The sequence below is a fragment of the Dipodomys spectabilis genome, unplaced genomic scaffold, assembly GCF_019054845.1.
Source record: "Dipodomys spectabilis isolate Male_0828 unplaced genomic scaffold, ASM1905484v1 ptg000309l, whole genome shotgun sequence".
Taxonomy (NCBI): domain Eukaryota; kingdom Metazoa; phylum Chordata; class Mammalia; order Rodentia; family Heteromyidae; genus Dipodomys; species Dipodomys spectabilis.
In genome coordinates, this window is record NW_024870986.1 from 3,379,364 (window position 1) to 3,385,533 (window position 6,170).

The window sequence follows — 6,170 nt, forward strand, 5'->3', positions numbered from 1 at the left end:
TGGGCCCTGTGCTTAAGCACTGAGATGGCTTCTCTTTTCAAAAAGAGAAGGCCAGGATTATATATCAGTTCACTAACTACTTATGTGTGTATAGTACATCCCTGAGTGCAAACAGACCATATGGAATGCTTCTCCTTTTATTTACTGGTTCATTTTTCAGATATGCTCGTTGCACATACTGCACCATTCTCTTCATTTCGGGCCCATGGCTTTTCTCTTCCAGTGTTCCAGGCCTGTGTCCTTATATGATCACACTTAAGCTCTCAGCAGTCTTTATTTACATTTTATTCTGAGGCCATTCAGGAACAGACACAAATCAGGCAGGGGAACAGAAGATAAGGTTTTTTAGAAATAACTAGTATTCAGAAAAATAAATTTGGGGATGTAAAATGGTAGTATACTTATGTAAAAACTACCATGAAGAAAAAGATGGGGCTGTGGACTTTGATTACTGAAAGAGTGCTTGCCAAGCATACAAGAAGCCCTGGATATGATTACTCAGTATCACATACGCAGAAAAAGCCAGAATTGGGGCTGTGGCTAGACCTGGCAAACAGAAACCTACTTAGGTAGGTAGCTAATTAACTAGGTAGGTAGGTAGGTAGATAGATTAGATAGATAGATAGATAGATAGATAGATAGATAGATAGATAGATAGATAGATATATACATAGATACATACATACATAATACATACATACATAGAAAATAGATAGATAGAAAAAAGATAGATAAATAGAAAGGAAAATAGATAGATAAATAGATAGATAGAAAGAAACATGATAGATTAGCCTGGTCTTGGATGTCAGGAGGAATGAAGGAAACAATTTCCAATCATGATGCCTTCTGCAATGTTCCGGTCACCAACTTCGCCTTCACACAACCACAGAGCAGGAAGACTGTCTCTTTCCCACTTCTCAGGCAGCCAAATGCCCCAGAGCCAAGAGGGCAGAGCCAGGTTTTAACTCAGTTGCTTGGAGACAGAAGAGAAAGGGCCCTGCTTCTCCTTGGACTGGGAATTTGCATTAATGATGTGCAGAATGAAGGAAGGAGAATGGACTGATGGAGGTAGAAGAATGGTCTTTAAATCTGACATATGGAGAGTCAAAACCCCACTCCTTAAGACCAGAGAGCAGGGTTTTTCTTCTCTGTTCCTCCCCTCTCCCCCACTAAACTGGCTCTCTATTGTTACCCTAAAGATAGCCTGAGGCTCCATTCACCTGAGAGAGGAAGGTTAATTAGTCATTGTTTGAAGAGGGTGAGAAAAGCCTGACCCTGGTGTAACTCTAACAAATGTTTCAGGGCCCCCCATTGCTGGCTTTTGCAGTTGACTTCCTTGTTGACTGTGTACATTCTACTCCCTAATCCTGCAGGCCTAGGTCTCTGCACCTAGCCTGGCTTTTGCAACCATTTTCTGTCCTTCAATTACAGTGTTACACTGGAGTTTTTCTCCAAACATTGCTACGGCTTGGATCCTGAGAACTTCTTTTGAACCCAGGATGGTTCAATAATGTTTCTTTCCTGCTTCTATAGCTCAAGAACTCTAAGAACATTAGAGGACAAGTAACTTCTCATCACCAAGGGAAACACGGGAATCTCTTGAACATCTGACCTTTCAGAAGTGGAAGTCAGAGTGTCATAGACCTTTCTGCCCTGTCTGGCTTCACCCTGTGATCCTGAGACCTCAGCCTCATGATCTAGGTTGTTGGGCATGAGCTACTGCTGCTCTGCTAGGTTCAGAAATGTAATGACATTTACAATACAAGTCAATTGCTTATCACATAGGGTTTGGGAAGCATATTAAGCTTTTCAACAATGGACCTTTAAGAACCATGTAGGACACAAGGTTACAATGCTAGAGTCTAAGAGGCTTGGAATATAAATCTGCTACATTTGAACCTGGAGCTGTGACTCCAATTCTGGTGTACATCAGTGTTCATTTTCCAGAGAATGTTCTCCTAATTAGCAAATTGGAAAGTACTTTGATTAACCCTCACTTTTGTTCTACTGTGTGTCTTGAACTCAAGCCTGGGCACTGTCCCTGAGCCCTTCAACCCAAGGCGAACACTCTACCACTAGAGCCACAGTGCCAGGTGGGGTCTTTTTGTGGTTCACTGGAGATAACAGTCTAACAGGCTTTCTTTGCCTAGGCTGTCTTTGAACTGTAGTCTTCAACTCTCAGACTCCTGAGAAGTTAGCATTCCAGCTGTGAGCACTGGCATCTAGCCTATTGTTTTTGTCAGTCCTGGGGCTTGATCTTAGGGACTTGGTACTATCTCTGTGCTTCTTTTTCAAGGTTAACCACTTGAACCACTCCACAGCTTCTGGCTTTTCCTGAGTATGCGTCTCTGAGGATTCAAACCCTGGCATACATGCATGCTGAGGGAGCGAGCTTTTTACCACTAAGCCACATTTCTAGCCCTACCCTTAAAATTTTATCCCTCAATTTGCCTATCCTCAGGAAAAGGCTTCTGAATATAAATCATCTAAAAAAATCTCTATAGGAAGATGTAAAAAGATAAAAAAAAAAAAAAAAAAAACCTCAGGGAGAATGGGAAGGGATGGGAAAGGGAAACAAAGGAGGAAGCTACAATTCTTGATAAGAAATATACTCATTATGTTGCCCATGTAATTGTAACCCTTCTCTACAGTATTTTCACAATAAAAAGAAAAGAAAGAAAAAAGAAAGAAAAAGCTCATATTTGGGAGAGACACTAAACATGTTAAGACTGTGACAAATGGCTCCATTTAATTATTTTTATGTTTCAACACTTAATAAAATATTAATGAAAAATGAGTCAATGTCCTAAATTATTGTGTATAATTTTATAATAGATGTGCAAAATGGAATAAATATTATGTGTATAATAATACTTAACACAATAATCAATAAAGATATGAATCAAATAAAACTAAATAAAAATCAATAATAAAAATAATAATATTAAATTAACATACACATGTAAGTATATATCATACATTCATTACACATGTATAGAAATATTTTTTTCCATTGCAGGGCCTTCATTCAGGCCCTGGGAACTCTAGCCTGAATTTCTTTTCCTCAAGGACAGTGAGCTTCGCCTTCACCCTTGTTGCAAAAGAGTTACCTGGATGGTGAGCTCAAATCCTAGCAATGGCAGAAATACTGGCCCCTGTTCCAAGACAGTGACTTAATTTTTTTTTAATAGAAGCATTTATGTTTATTCAGTTCCATACTGAACATTAAAAATAGGCAGCGTAGAATTTTGTACAGCTATTCAGATTTCCTTCCTTTACCCCCAAAGTGCCTCTCTGAAAGCTAATATGTTTCTTTTTTGTATGTTTTTTATTGTAAAAATGTTGTACATAGGGATCACAGTTACATGAGCAAGGTAATGAGTACATTTCCTATTGAGCACTGTTGCCTCCTCCTTTGTATTCCCCTTACCATCCCTTCCCTCCCATCTTGACAACTAGCTCCCCCTGCCGAGGTCAGTGATTTAATTTTTCATTTTTGTTTGGCATGGGGTTTGAACTCAAGTAGTGGTAACTCTTCCCTCACATTGCTACAGATTTACCAAGAAGCCGTGTTTAAATCCCTTTCTAGGAAATAAAACTGGCAGAAATTCCAAACCAGGGAGCTTCATTTTTTTTAATTTTGTTAATTAATTAATTTATTTATTACTTACTTATTGGCCAACCATGGGGATTGAAATCAGGTCGTGGAAACTGCCTCCACTTGGACCTCCCTAGGCTGGGATGCAGTCTCCGGACCCATAGCCGATCCTGAGATCCTAGGCCCAGTGGGCTGTCAGGAAGAAAAGAAAACTCTAGAAAACACAAAAAGTGGCAAGCTGCAGGGGGCTGGGTTTCTTTTATTTATTTTTCTTTACACAGTGACCATCCTGGGTCTGAATGACACTGCTGTAAAGTGGACCTAACCTGCCATTGCTATTGGCTGATGGGCTCTCAGGGAAGCCATAGGACAACCTGTCAACATAGACCCTAGCTTCAAATCTCAGTCCTGACACCAATGGCAGAAGATCAAAAGGAACTCATTCCTATGCATAAGAATACTGGTTGAAAGATTACTTCATGCCTTGGTCTAGTCTAAAATTGGATGCAATAATCCTAGAATGCTGATTCATCTTAATTAATAGTTTATTAAGCATGAAACGAATAATTTTCCTTCACTGGCAGTATAATAAATACCTAAGTGTTGATAGAAACGTAGTAGGTCTCATTCAATCATAGATAGACGGCTCTGGCACTCTTTACTAATATATATTTATTTGTATACCACCGTCTGCCAATCCATGTATCGCTGTTTTGTCCAAACATCGGGGTCAATCTCAGCATGTGGGAACCCCTTCACAGCTTCATTGGCAAGAGGCTGCCATGCTCAAACTCACCCATTCATGAATTGGGCCTGCTAGGCCTGAGTTCAGATCCTAGCATTGCCAGACATGATGGAGAACACATCCAATATCTAGATGCTATATGATAGGATGTAAACAATTTACTAAATGGTATAGGTGGCATCAGAGTCAATTAAATAAATTCTAAATAAGTGAATGAAACAAGAAATAAAATAAATAACCACACCAAACACAATATGGACTGAATATCTGTATTTAAGTATAAATCCTACTTTTAAAATGTATATCGTGTATCATTAAGGTGTATCGTTTGCAGGCCTGAATCTTGAATTTAGCCCCCGATATGAGGAGGGAATGGTGGGAGATCATGAGCTACTCAGTTGTGGACCTCGGAAGAGTCATGGTATGCTATAAATCTCATCCTTGAATGAGTAGTTCATGCATGATGCGAGTAGAAAAGGATAGACAAGACTCATGGGGTATTGATTAATTGTAAAGAAGAGTTGATGAAGCTGACAATAATCATCACAGTCATGCAATGGAGGCATCAGGAAAGATCTAAGAATCGGTAGTCCCATGGTAGATTGGATTCCATCACAGGACACCATCTCTCCTACATATACAAATATGTACTTATTTGCATAGTACTTCAGCTTATGAATGGATGACTATTGTGCTCCTCACTCTTCCTCCCCTGCAGAGGGGGGTTTCAATCTCAGATCCTGGGAATGGCCTAGCTCCTTCGTGGCTCACAGGCTGGTGTGCTCATGTGGACCAAATTTCCAATTGGAACTGCTAGGCCCCGAATTCAGATCCCAGCCCTGCCAAAAGATTCATCTTGATGTCACAAGCCAAACATTGCACTTGTTTTCCTTTACTGTGCAAGTCGTGGGTCTCAGATAGGATGGAGAATGCATGGGTCACCTTGTGGCCATGGGAATAAGTTATTATCCATGTCAACCCAGTTATACCTGTCATCATATACTCAAGAAAATACACAATACATCCATGAATAACGTACAAAAGAAAGAGAATAACTACACTCAATGCACGATGCAGTCCACACACAGATGTGAATATATATCATATTTCAATGATGCATTGAGGACTATTTTGGCCTCCTTGGGGCTCAATCTCAGTTCCTGGGAATGACCCAGCTCCTTAGTGGCTCACAGGCTGGTGTGCTCACCTGGACCCATTGTGCATTTGGGTCTCCTAGGCCCTGAGTTCAAATCCCAGCTTTGCCAAAAATTCACCTTGATGTGAGAGGCCAGGCATTGCACCTGTTTTCCTGTGTTGTGCAAGTTCTGGGTCTCAGCTAGGATGGAGAATGCATAGGCAACTCTATACTCATTGGAATAGGTTGTAATCCCGTTCACCACAGTTATATCTGTCTCCTTATACTCAAGAAAATACAAAATTACATCAATGAATGAGACACAAAATAAAGAGAGTGACTACACCGAATGCAAGATGATGCCCACCCATGTTTGGAAATATAGATCCTCTCTTTAATTATGAATTTATGACTATATTGCCCCTCAACAGGGCTCGATCTCAGGTCCCTGGAATGACCTAACTCCTTAGTGGCTCACAGGCTGGTGTGTTCACCATGACCCATTCACCAATTGGGTCTACTAGGCCTTGAGTTCAAATTCCAGCACTGCCAAAAGATTCATTCGGATGTGAGAACCAATGGTTGCACATGTTTTCTTGTCCTGTGAATGTCCTGGATCTCATCGAGGGTGGAGAATGTTTTATAGGCAACTCTATAGCCATGACAATAGGTTGTCATCCATGTCAGCATAG